A 21,818-nucleotide genomic window follows, 5' to 3' on the forward strand; every position below is an offset into this window, starting at 1 on the left:
TTCCAGAACTGATATTCTCTCCCCAGTTTGGAATAACTCTTAAGAACTACTTCAGCTGCAGAACTCCCAAGCAGGAGGGGCAAAGGCTCATACTGCAAAGGCATAATTCCGCATCTTCTTTGCCTGATCCTGCTCTCCTTCTCTCTCAAATGTGTTGTTCCCAAGGGCACTTCCCAACACACTAACTGTACATAAATCTCCATGCTTCAGAGTCTGAGGGAACCCAAATTATAAGACACTTATTCCATAAATAAGAAGGAAATATCTGTATCATAGAGGCTTGTGATGCTAAGTATACCTTTTAGAGGTCATCAGAACCAGGATAAACAACAAGAAAACCTTGGTGGTCGGGTTTCTAGCTCCTTTTTAACACCTGCTGCTAAGGAATCTAACTAGAGCAACTTCAGAAGATCTGACAGTGTCTGCTGTCAATGGGTCCTCACTCCCAGAAGTAACTGCAGTGTTTATGCTTTTCTTCAGATTTGCATCCCTGCCCAATATCATCAATTCTTGCTTTACCTTCCAAATATGCAAACCACGCATGTGATAGGATGTTGACACATCCTCCAAACTGACTCACTGTCAATCTTCCGCGTTTATGTGCTTGGCTCTGGCAACACTTGCTCTGACTGCATTTCTCATTCAAGCTCTGTATGCCGTAATCCACTCCATTTCATTATTGTCTCAATCCTCAATCAAAGATCAAAGAGCTACCCACCACAGGGAATGAGAAGACCTCAAGACTGATTTCAATTGGCTCAGGAACAAGTACCTCAAACACTGAGTATGCAAGTCATTTCTTAAAGGATCGCCAAACAACTCCCTAGTGGCATATAAAAGCCTCTGGAAATGGAGCCTTTAGAACTATATTTAACACGCGGCAGTATCCACCCCACCCCACCCCCCATTTTACCACTAGTTATGTCTAGTCTCTTTGGAATTTGGTTCTAGCAGCGACAAGAAAATTACGGAAATGTCTCAAAGGTTGCAAAGGGGTTGCTAAGATTCACCTTTACCTTTGCTTCTAAATTCCTAAAGATTCCAAGTGCTTCGGTCAATTAGGTGATAGCAGACAGTGATCATCTAGACACCTGCGGCTAGAGCTGCTGGCTTTGCTACAGCCTAGTCATGGTTTTCCAGAGAAAAGTGAAAGTCAAGGGTAAAGATGAGGGGCCCCCTTCACAGCACTCACCTTGGCAGAATAGAGCCTTAGAAGCCCATGTGTTGCCAACCGAGCTCTCAAACTGTGGGATTCAATAACAGCACAGACAGAAATCTGGTAGCTTCGACTTGTGTTTAAAAGGCCTTGGAATATATATCCTTTTAAATAAATGCCACTAGGGTATGATCTTCATTTTTGAAGTGTTTTTATGAACATTGGCTTATTTTTTCTTCTGTTCTTGCCACACCAGAAAGGGAGTTGTCCTGCTGAACTCCCTTCATGACTGAGTCAGATCCATCCAAGAGGCAATACTTTGAACAAAGTTGTGGTGGTTATAAATGTCTTATTGTATGTTTTCCCTCATAACTTTAAACAAAGAAATTCCAATGTTTCTAGCTTGGCTTTTTTTCCCCCCTGCTTTGAATTACTCCCTCCCTCTTCCTCCCTCTCTGTCTATCTGTCTCTCTCTCTCTCTTTTACTCTCTCTCAACAAATTTCTTAGAAGGTCAATATTTTTTTTTTTAATTTCTAATTATCAACAAAAGAAACTTAAGTGTATTTGAGTGAACAAGACGTGTTTGTGTTGTATACAGATCATGGCACCTTTCAACTAAAGTAAATATTTTCTGTCTCTTTATATCGTTTGTTTTCCTTATTCGCCAGTGTTACATGATATTAATCCATCAACCCAAAACAGCTGCTTGCGTATGGTTTGAATAGGACTAAAGAGCCATCACTACTGTGTTTAAAATCACCTCATGATCAAGAATCAAAACTGATATATGATTAATTGAGCTAAAGCAGATTTAATAAGATAAATTTTTATCAGTGATAGGTTTTAACTCCAACTGGCTTCCCTAAATTTAAATAGAGCCCAACTGAAAATGAATATTCCTGAATGTTTCAATTACATTTTGCTTCTAGTTTCGCCAGATATGGTTGTAAAGCTTTTCCTTGATTCCTCTCCAAATCCTCTGTATATAATTCATAAAATATTAAAAATTAAATATTGTACAGTCCTAACTCTGATGAATGTGAATTGATTGCATTTACAAGATTATATTTCCCATTCGTGCTAATATAATGTTACATCAATATTTTTAAATAATATACATTGTATTGTTGAGTGGGATTTTGTGCCTTTCATTATTTTTAATTAGGAACAAACTAGAGAGAAAAACTTTGAAATAATCTTTATTTTCCCAACTGTTCCTCTAATTACATGCTTATAATTACATGAAAATATTCTTAGAAACCAACTTGACTCAATCCTGGAGAGTTCTAGAAACATTTCACAACTTTTTGAAATGGAAAAAATAATTAATTTACAGTAAATGTTTATTTCTTTATGCCTGTGTTTAAAGTATTCCTCTGAGGGCAGAACTATAGAAAAAAAATGTTAAGACATTTTAAACAGCTCCATATTTCAAAGTATTAACTGTAGCTAGAATTCAGTGTTGTTTAATTCTGCATCTGGGATATATACAAGCTATCGCAGCGGTGCCTAAGAGAGGCAATGTGGTACATCAGAAAGAGCAATAGGACAGGAGTTGGGGACGTGACAAGGGAGCTCTGCCATGAACAAGTTATGAAAGCCAGCTACGTCACTTAACTACTCTGGACCTTGCTTTCCAGAGGCCTCCTGCTTCAACATTCTGCAATCGCTCATTCGTTTGACAAATCTTACTGAGTGCCTAGAAAAGGCAAATTTGCTTTGAAGGGATCATTGGTTAAGTTGCCCTTCTTTCATCTGATGCCTATGCCAAACATTACACTTCACTTTTCACATCATCTCCTTGAATTCTCTATTTTGAACGGACAGATCAAGCAGCCCCAAGCTCAATTTTGAATGAGTAAAGCAAGCCGCAAAACAGCTAAGTGACTCATCCAGCACCAACACCACAAGTTCAAGAATTCAGGTCTCCAGAGTCCAACAAAATAATCTCTTTACTTGAGCCTTCTTTGTACAAATTAAAGTATCGAGCTGTATTACTGCTCTCCTGTTTCTTTCCCGTAAGAGCTTGCATCAGCTGTCCACGTGTTTTAGGAGAGCTGGTGACAGTTCTTTGCATAGGACTTGAAATCTGGGCTATGGCTCAATCCCAGCCTCTCCTCCACCATCCCAGGTGACCTTGGGCTAGTGATCCACCCATGAAATAAAGATCTACACCCCTGAGGATACACTTGGCATCAGTCCTTGAACTCATGAGGGAAGGGGGAATAAATACAATAAACTTTATAAATAGGCTCCTACCAAAGTTTTCTCAAAAGAAAAAGTGATGCTTCTAATCCCTGTTTTCTCAAAGCCATTTTTGACTAATGTCTCTTTGTTGTCAAGGACACAGTAAGGTCATTAAGACTGTCATCATGCTTATTTCCATTCTGTATTCCCCAAATGGCAGAGCTGGTGTCAGATTCCTGGAGATGTTGTGTGGAAGAGAATAATAGGAGACTTGCAAATAGGAGGTGCTAAAATATTCTGTGTGCTTTTCATATACTAAAAATTTCGAAAAGTGAAACATTTGCTAGGCAAAAGATTGCAATGGGAAAATTCTCTAGAATCTTAATTCAAGCTCAGATTTATTCCCCAGAACTCAACTCCTACTTTCAGCTTATTTCAATCATATTCTTTTTATGCCCCTTTCTTCAACCCCAAGTGGGGAAACTGATCAAACACATTCTGCACATACCACTGAGCCCACAGATTCAGCCTCCCAGCTGTAGCACTAACCTCACAAATTCACAGACCATCTCCAGTTTCCAAAAGTGGAGCAGCTTTTTGGACTAGAGCAATACACTGGACACACCCACTATTCTCGGTTTGCTTGACTTTCACATCTCTTTCTTACAATCACTGACACCATCTTTCTGTCAAATCAGACTATTGGATAAGATGGATTCCTGTTTAATTGAAAGAGTTTTCCTTCTGTACTCTTCTGTTTCCCCGCCATCTCCCCCCAACACACACACATACACACAGATCACAGTTTTGTCTCTGTATCCAATACTGCCTTACATCAGTTGCCCAATTTCTCTGTCACAAGGTGGCTGGGACATCGTCAGGTTTTCAGCAGAAAATGAACTGCCTTTATGTAGTCTGTGTGTGAGGAGTTTGGCAGATGAAAATTCAGAAATGCTACCAATGAGGCAAATGTTTAATCCTGGAGAAAGCTCTTTACATGGACATAGTTGACGTAGAGGAAAGGAAACCACAAAACAACAGGGCAATAACATTAAAGACTGGTTTACACACACCAAAAGAAGAGGAAATTCAGAGTCAACTTCCACATGCCTTCTTATAATTTATCACAACAGGATGAATTATGCAGCTGGTGTTTCCTTTATGGGACTGGAAAAAGAGCAGAAATTTCAAAATCAGATGAACACAAATGGAGTAAAATATCTGGTTATTCTTTGTACCTTGATAGTTATCTTCCATTTAAGGTTCTCATAATACATTTGCAACAATTAGTCTTCCTATTTCATAGTTGAGGAAAGTAAGGTCCAGGCCAATAAACTAATCCGTTCAAACACACTGAAAATCAGAACCACAAAATTGAATTGCAACTTTTTTTCTCACAAACTACTAAAAAAGTCACTTTCTGGAGAGCATACTTTTCTCAAAAAAGAAATTGGCTTTTATTTTAAAGTATTCAATCAGTCAAATAAATCTATAAAATAAATTATTGTAACAATAGCAATGTGTTTTAAACCAACTTTTATTTCATACGTAATAATTTGAAAATGATTTGCTAACCCTTCTTTCCCTTTACCACCTCACCTTCTAATTCCAGAGAATCAATAGATTTACAAGGCATAATCATATCTATATTCTGAGAATGACTTTTTATTCTTTTTAGTCAGACTAAAAAATCATAAAACATTGTCCTAAATCCCTTATACAGAAAAATAGCTTAAACAGTTCAGATAAAATTCATATCTATGTAAACAAGCAATGTATGTGTATGTACATGTTGGGAGTTTCATTTGATTTGTTATAAGTAATGTTTAAATTTCTACTTTGATGAATTGTGAGAGAGTTTCCCCCATCTAGCCCAAGATCCTCTGTTTCTTTTTCTATTAAATGTGTCATCATCAGAACCTGAATTTTTTTAACCAGACCACCAAGTTTATGCCCATAGAAACTGTACTGAAGTCAGAGCTTCTGGGACAGAGATTACGTAGAGCAGTTCCCTGCGGCATAGTTAGAAGAGAATTTGGGTAACAGTCAAGGAAGGAGTCAAGAGCCTCGCCATGAGACTGTGCCAAGTCTGATCTGGAGGGGCAAACAAGACCTCTGAAGAGGAGAATGTGAAAGGCCAAAAAGCAAGAGGAAAAGAAGGGCAGAAAGCACAGAAGATCAGGAAGTGAACCCTTCCTATGCAACAGGGCCAGCCAGTGGAGAAGGGAGAGTGAGGGTGAGAATGTTGAAAAGATGCCGACATTCCCATTTGGGTGCAGCCAGATGACTGACGGTGGTGTGTGCGCACGTGCACACACAAACACACACACACACACACAACAAACAAACAAACTAACACAAATAAAAACCAGTCATACAGAAGCAAATAGGTCCAAACAGTGCTAAAAGAAAGTCAGGTAAAGGTCAGTAAATATTCACGTGGAAAAAAACAATTTTTTTAATACTGCTGATTCGCTATGCAGAATAAAGGTAAAATAAAGACATTTTTTAAATAAGAAGAAAACCAAAAGAGTTCACCACTAGCAGACAAGCATCAAAGGATTTCTAAAGGGTGGTCTTCTGGCAAAAGGAAAGTGGTCCCAAATGGAAAGATGAAGATTCAAGTAGGAATAAAGCCCATTAAAAAATGGGATGTTGATCAACCTAAATGATTACTGACTATCAAAAAGAAGAACCATGGTGGGGTTAAGCTCAGACCTCAGGAAAACATGGGATGCAGGGAACAGGATAAAATCAAAGGAACTCTCAAGAAGGTTGATGAAGAGACATTCCCAGGACGGTAGCTACACTGGAATGAGAGAGCAGTTAACTAAGATTAGAACAATGTGATATAGGCCCACATATTCCTTTTCATCATGAGTTGAGAATGCCTGCCTGAGCCAGACCAGACTTCTGTCTGAGTAAGTTACAGCTCTCCATTCCATGTGCCACAGCCTAAAGCAGCTCAAGACATTTAGTTCTCTTCCCCAAAGTGTTCCGCTTTGATTTGCTCCTGAGAGCTGGAGGTAAGCTTAGAAGCACAGCAGCAATGGTTAGTGTAGAAGCAAAAAATAAAGAGCATATTACTCCCCCTGAAACATTTTTACTATTAAACATCTAGAACCTAGCCCACAACACAGTCCTGCTTACTGGCCCAATCCCAGTATACCTGCCCAGTGTTTTCCAGGATCCACTCAGGATCTTGCCCAAAGACTTCTCCAGAGGAGATGTCTTGTAAACTTTCAGGGAAGCTAAAGCCCGATTGTGATCATAGAGTTCAGTTCACTAGTCTTTTCCCAGAAACATCTATCTCAACATGGTAGTATTATCCTTTCCCTACACAGCTAGGTTCATGCTTGCTACCATTTTCCAACAGTAAGCAATATGTTGTGTAGTGATAAAATACATAACAGGTAAATCTATAAGGAAGCATAAGAGAAAATAATTTTTAAAAAGGCAGAACAATGGTTAACTCTGGGAAGCAAGGAAACACATATAACTGGGGAGAGGATCACAAAGGATTTTAAGGTTCTGGTAATATACTTGTTTAAGATTTGATTGATTGATTGATTGATTGATTAAGAGAGAGACAGAAAGAGACAGACAGTGAGAGAGAACACAAGCCAGGGAGGAGAGGGAGAAGCAGGCTCCCTGCTGAGCAGGGAGATGGACCCACATAGGGCTTGGTCCCAGGACCCTGGGGTCATGACCTGAGCTGAAAGCAGGTCACAATTTAACTGACTGAGCCATGCAGGCACCCAAGTTCCGGCAATGTTTTTATTTCTTAATCTGGGTGATGAATAGTCATGTTCACTTTAATAAAAACCTTTACATTGTTCCCATCAATTCTGTACATAGCTAAAAATTAAAAAAAAAAAAAAAAGAGTCACATGGCTCTGTACACCTCCATTTCTCTCTCATCAACCCAAACTTATAGTACCTAGTATTTCTCTTCCCCTTTTCTGGAACCCTGCCACCACCGTGGTCTAAACCACCCCCATCTCTTGCCTGGTATATAAAAGTTTCCTAATTTGTCTCTCTGCTTCTACCCCTGTTCCCCCTATGTTGTGTTTTTCACACAAAAGCCAGAGTGATCTTTTTAAAGCCTAAGTTGGATCTTGTCACTGCTGCTCAAAACCTCCCAGGCTCCCATCCAACTCAAAGAAAACCATGGGGTACAAGACTCTCTGCTTTCATCTGGGGGTCACCTCTTCCATCTCCAATCACACTAGTTTCTTTATCACTCCTGAATGCACCCAGCACACTCCTACCTCAAAAGCCGGTTTTTTTCATCTCAAGATATCCGGATAGCTCACTCTTCTTTTGTTCAGACTTCTGATCCATCACTTCTTGTCAGAAAGACTTTCCCTAACCACGTATTCTTTTTAAATATTATTCCCCTGGTTTGCTTTATTTTCTTCTTAGAACTCATTAACATATGACCCATGTATTTGCTTGTTTCTTTATTATTTTCTTTTCATAACTAGAATGTAAGCCCCCTTAGGCCAGAAACTTTGTCAGTTTTGGTCACTGTTGAATGATATCTGGTAACATAGTAGGAGTCCTTTTAATATTTGTTGAACAAATGAAGGATATTCCTTTATTTATCCACCTTAATCTAATCTCTGCCAAATTTCCCAACAAGTCCTAGTTTTACTGGACTTTTTTTTCTTTTCTTTTGGGGCCAGGGGGACTGCTCAGAGACCTTGATTGTGATTATGGTCCTCATCATTCATTGGGAAGCCTAAATAAACCATTTTCTTTTCCTTGGCTTCAAACAACAGCTGCTGCCTCCAGGCTTGAGACGGAAGACAAAACTAGTGGAAGGCCTTGTAGAGAAAAGCTAACAGGTGAGACCTCTGCTTATCCCAGCTTAGGTGATGGTAGAACAGGAGAAGAATCTAAGTACAATATTCCAAATACTCTGTTCTTCAAAGCTGAGGCCCACAGGACAGGAGCTAGCGCAAGGACGCTGGCGAAGGCTCACAAAATTGCCCAACTCAGCAATCAACCCACAGTTCCTTCCAGAAAAGCAAATTTATCTACAGCTTCTAGTGCATTATCCGAATCTCTCCCCTGGAGGGTTTTCCTCTTTCCTTGCTGAGGACAGCAGTAGGCACTTTTGCAATGGTCTCCCAGGCTTGTGCGAGAATGAAGATGGCTTCCTGTCCCTCGAGGGTTACGTTGGTTCTGCCTCCACCAACACTTTAACTCTTGCCGGAGGTAGCCTGCAGCTACCAGCCTGATAGCTACTCTGACTGGGCTTGGGGCTGCGGGCTCCCCCTGGGCCCCTCCTCCTGGGCTCCCCCTGCAGCCCCCTTGGCTTCCTATTTTACAGGCCGCTGCCATCTGACTAGAGTGCGCTGAGCCGGGCCGCCCTTGATTGGATTTTCTTATTGTCCACTCAGGTTCTTAACAAATGATCACTGAAAGCAGACCGATGGCATGTCAAATAAATCACTTGGGCAAAAATTGCAAATTTACAAAAGCAAGAGACTGTAAAGAGACTGGTGAGCTTTGAAAAACCCATATCTGGATTATATGCTGTTTAAGAATAAAAATAAAAAGAGCATAAAATATATAATAGGGGGAAATAAATACAACTATGAGCCATGCTTGGAATGTGTAACTGAGTTCAGTTTAAATCCACACCTCTAGGGAACGGGGTCATTTAGGTTACACAATAAGAAAAGACATACCCTCAGCCATACCCAGCCAATAACTATATGTAAGTGACTACAAAAATAAACAGGAAGAAGAGGAAGGAATAGTACTTGAGGCTTAAATTGCAACAAATTTTTTTTTAAAGATTTTTTTTTATTTATTTGTCAGAGAGAGAGGGAGAGAGAGCGAGCACAGGCAGACAGAATGGCAGGCAGAGGCAGAGGGAGAAGCAGGCTCCCCACCAAGCAAGGAGCCTGATGTGGGACTCGATCCCAGGACGCTGGAATCATGACCTGAGCCGAAGGCAGCTGCTTAACCAACTGAGCCACCCAGGCGTCCCAAATTGCAACAAATTTTAATGCATCTAGTTGATATCATAAACTACTGAAAACAAAGCAAATTTTAAGAAAGGATTCACAGCCGTATTGGGAAAAAATCAAAGTTAATACTACTTCAACATTTATTGCTACATCTGTTTTCTTTATTTTTGTCTTTTTCCCCCCAGCAGAAAAGTTCATCCTGAAATTTGAATTAGTTGGCTTTTACTAGACCAAAAATTTTACTTAAGTTCTGTTGAAGACAGATAAGCAACCAAAAATGATACCGTTTACTCAGTTCAACAGGAGACAACCAGTGAAAAAAAAAATTTTTAAGGTTCAAGTATTTTTTATAAGAATTTATTTATTTGACAGACAGAGATAGCAAGAGAGGGAACACAGCAAGGGGGTTGTGAGGGAACACAAGCAAGGGGGGTATGAGAGGGGAAGCAGGCTCCCCACTGAGCATGGAGCCTGATGCAGGGCTTGATCTCAGGACCCTGGGATCATGACCTGGGCCAAAGGCACAGACACTTTATGGCTGAGCCACCCAGGGACTCCAAGTATTTCTTAACATAATACAGCTGGATTGCAAGCACTAATTAATACCTTGACTACTTTTCCATTATGTTCCATAATTTTGACATAGGTTAGTATGTCTTTTGGCAAATGTTTTAAAAATTCAGATTTTTCCACTAGGAACATAAAATTCATTATCATCATTTAACCATATTTCCTCCCCATGACATTTCTGTTTAGGATTTTTTTAATATTAACATGTAAAATTTTCTATTTTAGGAAACTAGACAAATAATTTTTCATCTATCCCTTTATAGTGAAGATAATTTTTAGGATTAGTAAAAAGATAACATATATATACTATTTTAAAAACAGCTCCTGGCTGCTACTGGGTTCTAGTAGAGATGAGCATCTGATTGTGAGTCAAGAGATCTTAATTCTAACCCTGCCTCTAGCAATAATAACTAGTAGCTCTATCACACTGAAAAATCATTCAATCTTAATGTATCTCAGTTTTTTTCTCATCTGTAAGAGGGCCAGATAAGGACTAAGGTAGGTTCCATCTTTAAAATTATATGAAACTATATAGAGTTGTTTTGTTTGGCATGGTTTGATGCATTCCTAATCTGAATCTATACAATTATAACTATATATGACCCCAACAACAGAGCCCAAATTACATGGAGCAAAAACTATCAGTACCAAAGGGAGAAATTCAACAATAAGAGTTGTAGGTTTCATTATGCCACTTTCAAAAAAGGGTAGGCCAACTAAACAGAAGATCAGCAAGGAAATAGAAGGCTTGAATAACATTTTAGACCAACTAGACATAATGTATCTAGAAAACACTCCATCTAACAATAGCAGAACACACATTCTTCTCAAGTGCAGATGGAACATTCTTCAGAACAGACAATGTATTACGCTATAAAACAAGTCTCAATAAACGTAAAAGGACTGCAATTATACAAAGTATGTTCTCTCTTGGGGTACCTGGGTGGCTCAGATGGTTAAGCATCTGCTTTCAGTTCAGGTCATGATCCCAGGGTCCTGGGATCGAGCCCCACATTGGGCTCCCTGCTTGGTGGGGAGCCTGCTTCTCCCTCTCCTTCTACTGCTCCCCCTTGCTTGCGCTCTCTCGCTCTCTCTGCCAAATAAATGAATAAAATCTTTTTTTTTTTTTGAAGTACATTCTCTGGCCATGAGGAAGTAAATTAGAAATCAGTAACAAAAGGAAATTTGGCAAATTAACAAATATGTGGAAATTGTTTGTTGAAAATATGTGGCAATTACAGTACACTCCCAATCTTTTTAAAAAATCTCAGCTGCCCTTTCTTTGCAGAAATTGACAAGTTAAAACTCATAATATCCAAACAATCTTGAAAAAGTATAACAAAGTTGGAGGATTCAGACTTTCCAATTACAAAACTATGAACTCACCACAAAGCTACAGTAATGAAGACTTTCTGGTATTGGCATAAGGATAAAAATATAGATCAATAAAGTAGAGTTAAGAGCCCAGAAATGAACCTACACATTTATGCTCAATTGATTCTGACAAAGGTGACAGGATCATTCAATGGGGGAAAGAATAGGCTTTCTAACAAGTGGTACTGGGACAAGTGGATATCCACATTTAAAAGAATGAAGTTGGACCCCCTATCTCATACCACATACAAAAATTAACTCAAAATGGATCAAAGACCCAAATGCAAGAGGTAAAACTATCAAAATCTTAAAGGAAAACAGGGGACTAAATCTTCATGTCCTTGGATTAAGCAATGGTTTCCTAAATATGACACCAAAAGCATAAGTAACCAAAGAAAAAAAATAGAGAGATGATTTCATCAAAAGTTAGGAATTTTTGCTTCAAAAGAAACTACCAAAAAGTGAAAAGATAAACAACAAGATGGGAGGAAATGTTTACAAATCATACATCTGAAAGTGATCCACTTTCTAAAATATACAAAGAACTCTTACCACTCAATAATACAAGACAACCCAATTAATAAATGAGCAGAAGATTTGAATAGACATTTCCCCAAAAATATACACAAATGACCAATAAGCACATGAAAAAATGCTCAATATCCTTAGTCATCAGAGAAATGGAAACCAAAACCACCATAAGACAGCACTTCACAACCGTCAGATGGTTTTAATAAAAAAGATAATAACAAATGTTGATGAGGATGTAGAGAAATTGGAACCCTCAAACACTGGTGGTGGGAATGTAAAATAGTGCAGTTACTTTGGAAAACTATTTAACAGTTCCTCAACATGTTAAACATACAGGTATCATATGACTCTGCAACTCTACTCCTATGCATATATACACAAGAGAACTGAAAACACATGTTCACACAAAAACATGTACATGAATGTTCATTACAGCGTTACTTATAATAACCAAAAAGTGGAAACAACCAAATGCCTATCAACTGATGGGAGGTTAAACAAAATGTGATATATCCATAGAAAGGATATATTCTGTAAAAAAGGATGGAAATACTAATAGGTGCTACAAGATGGGTGAACCTTGAAAGAAACAGTCACAAAAGGTCATAGATTATATAATTCCATTTCGATGAAATGTCCAGAACAGGCAAATCTATAGTAATGGAAAGTAGATAGTGGTTGCTGAGGGCTGGGTGAGGACAAGAAAATGTGGGATAACTGCTAATGGGTATTTTGGGGGGAATGAAACTGTCCTGGAATTAGATAGTGATAATAGTTGCACAACCTTCTGAATATATTTGGAACTACTGAACTATACACCTTAAAAAGGAGAACATCATGATATGTGAATTAAACTTCAATTAAAAAAAATCCAAATCTGCAGAGTAACAAGTTGTGTAAAATGCACTACGTTCTGGGATGTCCTCTGCTGTGATACATGCAGAGTGGAGGTAGAGCAAAGAGGGCAGACAGGTGGAGGTATATTGCCTGAAAACAAACAACATCAATATTATTTTTCCTTCTGGCAGAAAGTTTTCATACACCCATGACAAGGAGGTTAGTGACTATATCCAAAACTGATATAGATTGTGAAAAACGAAGTGTCTAGTACTTACATATGCTGTTGGGGGGGGGGGGTGGTTAAGACCAAGAAACATAAGGAATTTCAATTCTTACATGACACGTTTTTATTGAGCCAACAAAAGTCTGGGATAGTTATGTTTTATCTAAAACCTGCGCCCCTCCTCAATCAGGTCCTTCAGCCAAAGATGTACTGTGACATTTTCCCCTGTCCTAGTTACCATGTCTTTTTAAGCTGAGAAAAAAGGCTGTCACCAAAAAAGAGAAAGTTAAAAAAGGCTTTATATTTGAAAGTTTCTACTTTGATTTTCAAAAAATAAAATTTCCAATAGCTTTGTACTTTTACTGTAAAGAAAATACACACCATTTCAGGATAGTAGTTACCTCCAGAAAGAGAGGAAGAGAGAAACAAGAGGTAGGAGTTGGGGGTGGCAGGGGAGGGGCTCTATCTTTAACATTGTGCTTTTATAAAGACAGAGAGAACGCTAAAGCAGAGTATTTGCATTTAATTTTAGTGATAGATATATGGGCATCTGTTATTTTAGCTTTTGAACTTTTCAGTATGCTTGAAATATTTTTAAAATATTAAAGAAATAAAAATTTTTAAGAACTATTTTCAAATTATTTTATATTAAAACATGATATACTCATCACTGTAATAATATTTTCTCATCATAAACACATTTTATGCTTTTTAAAATCATATTAAATTAAATTTTTAATTTTGTTTTATTTTTTCATCATGACAAGTGTACTCTTTAATCCCCATCTTCTATTTCCCCCATTCCCCTTACCCACCACTCCTCTGGCAACCATCAGTTTGCTCTCTGTAGTTATGAGTCTGTTTCTTGCTTCGTCTGTCTCTCTCTTTTTTTCCCCTTCATTTGTTTTGTTTCTTAAACTCTGCATATGAGTGAGATCATATGGCATTTCGCTTTCTCTGACAAACTTATTTCACTTAGTATTATACTCTTTAGCTCTATCCATGTTATTGCGAATGGCAAGATTTCATTCTTTCTTATGGCTGAATTTTATATATATAGTAATTATATATCTATAAAAATATATATATATATATCACATATATATATCACATATATATATATATATATATATATATATATATATATATAATCTTACCTCTTCATTATCCATATTAATCTATTGATAGACACTTAGTCTAATTCCATAGTTTGGCTATTACAAATAATGCTACAATAAACATAGGAATGCATGTTTTCCTTTCAACTAGTGTTTTTGTATTTTGGGGGCAAATATACACAAATGTGATTCCTTGATCATAGGATAATTTAATTTTTAGTTTTCAAAGGAATGTATATACTGTTTTCCAGAGTGACTGCTCCAATTTGCACTTCCACCAACAGTGAAGAGAGTTTCCTTTTCTCCACATCCTCGCCAACACTTTTGTTTCCTATGTTTTTTTATTCTAGCCATTCTTACAGGTATGAGGGGATATCTCATTGTAGTTTTGATATGTATTTCCCTAATGATGAGTGATGTTAAACATCTTTTCATGTGTCTATTGGCCACCTGTATGTTCTGTTTGAAGAAATGTCTGTTCATATCTTCTGCCCATTTTTTAATTGGATTACTTATTTTGGGGGGTATTGAGTTGTATCAGTTCTTTATATATGTTCGATACTAACACATTATCATTTGCAAATAGCTTCTCCCATTCAGTGGATTGCCTTTTAGTTTTGTTGATCATTTTCTTCATTGTGCAGAAACTTTTTTATTTTGATGTAACAATATTATGAAAACCTATATGCCAACAAATTGGACAACTTAGAAGAAATGGATAAATTCCTAGAAAGATATAACCCACCAAAACTACAGCAGGAAGAAATAGAAAATTTGAAAAGACCCATTACCAGCAATGAAGTTGAATCAGTAATCAAAAAACTCCCAAAAAAAACAAAAGTCCAGACGGCTTCACAGGTGAATTCTACCAAACACTTAAGAAGAGTTAATACTCATTCTTCTCAAATTATTCCCCAAAAATACAGGAGTAATGAAAACTTCCAAGTTCATTCTATGAGGCCAGTATCACCCTGATAACAAAACCAGATAAAGACACCACAGAAAAGAGAATTATAGGCCAGTATCTCTCATGAATATAGATGCAAAAATCCCCAACAAAATATCAGCAAACTGAATCCTACAATATATTTTAAAACTCATACACCATGATCAAGTGGGATGTATTCTCAGGATGCAAGCATGGTTCAATATTCACAAAACAATCAACATGATTATATCACATCAATACAAGAAAAGATCAAAATCACATGATTATTTCAATAGACATAGAAAAAGCATTTGACAAAGTACAAAATACATTCATGATAAAAATCCTCTGCAAAGTAGGTCTAGAGGGAATATACTCAACATAATAAAGGCCATATATGAAAAACCCACAGCCAACATCATATTCAATGGTAAAAAACTGAGAGCTGTTCCCCTAAGGTCAGGAACAAGACAAGGATGTCCACTCTTACTACTATTATTCAACATAATACTGGAAGTCCTAGCCTTAACAGTTGGACAACATAAAAAAATAAAAGGCGTCCAAATTAGTAGGGAAGACATAAAACTCTCACTGTATGCAGATGACATACAACCATATATAAAAACCCTAAAGACTCTACCAAAAAACTACTAGAACTGATAAATGAATTCAATAAAGATATAGGATACAGGGGCGCCAGGGTGGTTCAGTGGTTAAAGCCTCTGCCTTTGGCTCGGGTCATGATCTCAGGGTCCTGGGATCGAGCCCCGCATCAGGCTCTCCACTCAGTGGAGAGCCTGCTTCCCTCCCCCACCCCACTTGTGATCTTTGTCTGTCAAATAAATAAATAAAATCTTTTAAAAAAAAAAGATATAAGATACAAAATCAATGTACAAAATCAATCTGTTGCACTCCTATACTCTAATAATGAAGCAGCAGAATACTGCTGGGATTAAAAAAACAATCCCATTTGCAATTGAATCAAAAACAATAAAATATCAAGTAATAAACTTAAAGAGATGAAAGACTTGTGATCTGAAAACAATATAACACTGATGAAAGAAATTCAGGAGGACACAAAGAAATGGAAAGACATTCTATGCTCTTTGGTTGGAAGAAGAAATATTGTTAAAACATCTATACTACCCAAAGCAATCTATAGGTTTAATACAATCTCTATTTAAACACCAACAGCATTTTTCACAGAACTGGAACAAATAATTCCTAAAATTTGTATGGAACCAGAGAAGACCTCGATTAGACAAAGCCATCTTATAGAAAAACAAAATTGGAGGTCTCATCACAATTCCAGACTTCAAGTTATATTACAAAGTGGTAGTAATTAAAACAGCATGGTACTGACATAAAAATAGACACATAGATCAATGGAATAGAACCAAAATCCCAGAGATAAACCCACAATTATACGGTCAATTAATCTTTGACAGAGGAGGAATGAATACCCAATGAGAAAGGACTCTTCAACAAAAAGTGTTGGGAAACCTGAACAACCACATGCAAAAGAATGAAACTGGACCATGTGCTTACACGGTACACACACACACACACACACACACACACACTTCAAAATGGATTAAAGACCAAAATGTGAGACTTGAAACCATAAAAATCCTTGAAGAGAGCACAGGTGGTACCTCTCTGCCATCAGCCATAGCCACACTTTTCTAGATCTGTCACCTGAGGCAAGGGAAATAACAGCAAAAATAAACTACTGGGAATGCTTAATTTTATTTAAAAAATTTTTCTTCCCGTAGTTAATAATTACTAAGTATTACTATACTCTGGCACACAGTCCTTAAAAATACATTCTATCAGTCATGAAACATTTTCTTCGGGACCTACCAACACACCATGTGCCAAGTGCTATGAAACAAAGTGGTCATGAGACAAAGAAAAATAAGATGAGATCTCCATCCTCAAAAAACCCTTGGCCTAGGGGCTAATTCAGACCACTGAATGAATAATCCCAATACAATTTAGTAAAGGCTCTGAGAGATATATGCACAGGAAGGGAGTGAAAAACAAAATCATCACGTGTACTCCCCAATTCTCCCTGATGAGTTAACACTGGATACATCAACCCAGTGGGGAAAGGAAGAAGAAGACAACAAAAAGGTTTATTTTATCTAGCATAAGGACACAACCCACTAAATGTAGGCCACAACACATATAATTTTTCCCTCTGTAATTTTTAAGACTTAATTTTATACAGTTATTTCAATCAAATTTACTTAGCCAACTATGACATTTCTGCACACTTGTACTAGGAAAACTTTCATGGCTAACCTTTATTTTTTACTACAAGGAAGTCATTGTGCATGGATTATTTCATTAAATCTTCATAACGTCTCTGGGAGATAGGTGCTGTTATCATCCCCACTTTACAGAGGAAAAGAATAACTAGAAAACTTAGAGTAACTAGAAAATTTGTCCAGGTTTGCAATTCCAATTAAACAGAGCCCTTAACCATCTGTTCACGCTACATCAATGTCAGTTATATATAAGAGGAAAATAAAGGATCCATAGAACCCTCTGTTAGCACAGAGAATATTTTCATCATGATGCTTGAAATTCCATCCAATTTTTAAGATGAAAAAAGCCCTTGAAATTATTTGGCTTATTATATCTTAGTAACAGAGTGCTTATATGTTTAATCTTTAACTCTGCAAAGTTTGCAAAAGAGAAACCAATCTAATAACATTCATTTCCCATGATCGAACAACTGGATTTGGTTCTGGTCAATTAAAATGGTCTGCCCAGGACCCTCAACAGGATGGTGATTGATGTTAAGAAAGAGCCCTTATTGAGACCTACTGGCTGCTTTAAAAAGAAAACGCACAAGGATCCCATTCCTTGGTGCTGTTCGGGCTAGGGGGACACAGTGCCATTGGCAACCAGCAGGGTGTTACGGAAAAAAAAAAAAAAAAGAAAGAAAGAAAAGAAAGGCATGTATTATTTAATAGAGATCAGCTGCTCAAGAGACACTTATCAGAACCCCTTTGTTCCCAAGCCTGGGAGGATCTGCCACAGACTCACCAAACAACAAGGACTGCAAGTGGCATCACACAGATGAAAAACACATCAGAAACTACCCAGGAGCCCAAGGGCCCAGGGAGATAGCCCAAGAACCGAGTAGGAGTGCAGACAGAATGATTGTCTGAACAGCTCTCCAATGTTGCATGATGCCAAACTCCTGGGACAACAGGGATGAGAGGCATCCGGGCTGCCAAAAGACACAGAACTGTTGCCATTAAATGAGGCCTGAATAAAAGGGCTGCATGGCTGTATTTTCACTGTTTTAATGGGCTTTAGCTCAGGTCTGGCCTAAGTGGGCTCCTGTGTTTCTCAGTGACCCAGCCACCCGGCAGACTGCACCCTCCCGAGGACGCTTCTCATCCCATCAAGAGTGAGAACAAACTTGGTGGATCCTCCTCCAGAGAGATCTTGGCAATCACACAGCAGGTTGTGCCTCCCACACAAAAGTATTTCCTTGTATACCAGTGACCTTTGCTTCAACCCCTTGCTTCCACCTCTGCTTGCCTTCCTCAGACACTGTGTTACGTATGATATTGCTTTGTGGGCTCGGGAGACATTTTCTTTATTATCTGACTGAGGCTATGGGTCACCACAGTGACAGTGACAGTCCTCAAAGAGGCCACGCTAAGGTTGAGGGGGCATCCAACTCCTGCCAATTCACTTCATTGGAAACAGTGCATAAAGCAGAAATTCTAACTGGGTGTCCAGGCTTTGAAGATTACTTAGTTTCTCTCTTTTCCCTTTTATAAGAACACAAATTAAACAGAAGGCTAATGCTGCTAGTTTCAGAAGGCAACACTCAAATGGTAACTTACCGAAACAAAGTGACCTATCTACAGGGACAACTATCCGATTATAAAAAGCATAAAAGCAGTCAGTCTGAAAATGCACATGACATTGTAAGTTTAAAGTTGAACTAAATATTTAATTTACATTCTCTATTTAAAATGCTGAAAACTACCAGGGATATCTAAGGTCAGAATTTTAGGTGCTTACTTGTATGGCACAGCTGAGAAAATGATGCTTTGTATATTAAACAATCTCAGAGACAATAGACCCCCAAGTTTAGGGTTTCTTATAAAGACAGCTTTTCTGTAATGGCTTAGGATTCCATGTGGTTGTGATATTTCCAGAATGAAGGACTAAGTCAATCCTGATGAAATTTTGAAAGATGCCACCACGTCTAAATGTTTCAAAGCCAACACTTCAACTGCTAAATCATTCCCTCTGTTTTAAAGGAGTGATTATTTGATTGGCAAAGGGGGTAGAGAGAAACCCTTCACCAGTAATGCAGATGGGCACATCATCTCCATGATTACATATGAAAGAGGATGGGATCTGGGGAAAACCTCCTGATTCATTCAGACACACAAATCATCCAAAGGAGGGGGTTACCCCATTTTCTCTTGAACTCTAGTAGGAAATTTCCCATGCCATAATTGTATTTGTTATAGTGCAGTGATCAAAGTCAATAAATTCCTCCATCCATCCCCATTCAGGGAAACCATATGGCATTACTAGGAGAGTCACACGCAAGGCCGGTTTGTCGTATACATGATTGAATACCCATGGGGAAAAGGAACAGTGAAGAGAGCAAAAGCATTTAAAACTAAAACACGAACTCCAAGAGACACGCTGTTATATACTCTACTTCTTAAGATCTCAAGTGGCAGGACTATAAAGAAACCATACTGCAATATGATCATGAAAAAAAAAAAAAAGAGAGAGAGAACAGATTCCTGAAAACAATAGGTGACTTCACTCACCAGCTGTGCACACAGAACCAGTGAGGTCTAGGTCAGAAGTTAGCACTTCTAGAAGGCTAATATGTCCATTCTGAAGTCTGTTGATTATCAGTCTTATTTTCTGGTGCTCTGTTTGGTTACGAGGGAAGGGGAGGGAAGAGGAGGGAAGGGGAGGGGAATGATGGGGATGGAAGGGAAGGGAAGGGAAGGAAAAAAAAGAAAGGAAACAGAAACTGTTTGGTAATCTGCCCCAAGAAGTAGGAAATTGAAGAAAGAACTTTCACTTTTTCATCTTATACCCTTTTTACCATTTTATATTTTTTCTTTTAAATAAGCATGTAAACATGTAATTTTTTAAAACTAGCTTGTAAAACATCATCTGTAGCTCACATTTTTCTTTTTTATTATTGAAGTACAATTTATATGTAATAAAATACACTGACTTTAAGTGAACAATTCGAAGAGTTATGACAAACAGTTAAGACTGCATACACAGTCTTACAGCAGCTATCATAAATCATGACATAGTACATTTCCATCACTCCTAAAATTTGCTCCTACCCCTTTGCTACTAATTCCATAACACTATCCCTGGGTCCTAGAAACCACTGATCTGCTTGCTTGCTTGCTTCCTTGCTTTCTTGCTTTTTTTCTTTTTATTATGTTACGTTAATTACCATATTCACTGATCTGTTTTGTATTATTAGTTTTGCTTTTGCAAGAATTTCATGTTCCATAATCATATAACAAAATCATATAAAATTTTGCATCTGCCTTTTTTTACTTAGCATAATACTTTTAAAATTCATCTATGTTGTTGTATGTATGTATAAGTAGTCTGTTCCTTTTTACTGCTGAGTAATATTTCATTGTGTAGACACACCACAATTTGTAAATCTATTCACCAACTGATAGACATTTAAATTCATTCTGATTGTTGACTATTTCAAATAAAGCTATTTTGAGTTTTCAAGTACAAGTCTTTCTGTGGACATTTGTTTTCATTTTTCCTTGGTAAGTACCTAGGAGAAGGATTACTGTGAAATATGTTTTTCATTGATTTCCCTCTATTTTCCTCTTTTTTCTTTCACTTATTTCTGCTTTAATCTTTATTATTTCCTTCCTCTATTTACTCTGTGTTTAATTTTCTTATCTTTTTCTAGTTTCCTAAAGTGGAAGCTTAGATCATGGATTTGAGAACTTTCTCCCATCCAAATAGAAATTAATTCTTCAAATTTTCATTTGAAGAATTGCCTTCATTCCATCCCACATGTGTTGCTATACTCTGTCTTTTTTTTTTTTTTTTTTTCAGTTCAAAATAATCTCTAGCATTCTTTGTAATTTTTTCCTTGGCCCATGTCTTGTTTTTTTTTTTTTTTTAAACTGTGTTGTTTAATTTCCAAATCCAAAGATTCCTCAAATAGATATCCTTCTTGTATTGATTTCTTTTTAAAACCATTATGATTAGAGAACATACTTTGTATAATTTCAATGATTTTTTAACTTATTGGGATTCAGTTTATGGCTCAGAATATAATCTACCTTGGTGAATATTCCACATGCACTTAAAAGGAATATTTATTAGGTCAATTTGACTGATAGTGTTGTTTAGCCCTCTTTTCCTCACTAATTTTTCTGTCAATTCTATCAACAAAAAGAACTATTAAAATCTACAACTATAATTGTGAGTTTGTCTTGTTGTCCTTTAATATCTATCAGATTAATTTCATACATTTTGAAGTTCTTTTATTACATGCAATAACCCCCACCCCTGACGTGGGGCTCAATCCCAGGACCCTGATATCATGACCTGAGCCGAAGGCAGAGGCTTTAACCCACTGAGCCACCTAGGCGCGCCCCATATGTTTAGTTTTGTAAGAAACCACCAAATTGTCTTCCAAAGCGGTGGTACTATTTTGTGTTTCCATCAGCAATAATTGAGAAGTTCCTGTTGTTCCAGATCCTCTCCAGCATTTGTTTTCATTGTTGCAGATTGTGGTCATTCTAATAGGTGTGTAATACGATCTCTTTGTTTTAATTTGCATTTCCCTGGTGTCATAAGTTGTGGAGCATCTTTTCATATGCCTGTTAGCCATCTGTTTAG

At 37.5% G+C, this 21,818-nt stretch overlaps 1 long non-coding RNA gene across 2 annotated transcripts in view; it reads right to left on the minus strand.

Annotated features, from left to right (window-relative positions):
- LOC125101844 (uncharacterized) overlaps nucleotides 1–21,818 on the minus strand; it is a 147,807-nt gene that overhangs the window by 84,431 nt on the left and 41,558 nt on the right. For both annotated transcript variants that reach the window (XR_007127954.1, XR_007127955.1), the window contains exon 2: nucleotides 19,736–19,843. This is a non-coding gene — a long non-coding RNA (uncharacterized LOC125101844). The remainder of the gene's footprint in view (nucleotides 1–19,735; nucleotides 19,844–21,818) is intronic.

This window comes from Lutra lutra, chromosome 6 (genome assembly GCF_902655055.1).
Source record: "Lutra lutra chromosome 6, mLutLut1.2, whole genome shotgun sequence".
NCBI classification, from domain to species: Eukaryota; Metazoa; Chordata; class Mammalia; order Carnivora; family Mustelidae; genus Lutra; species Lutra lutra.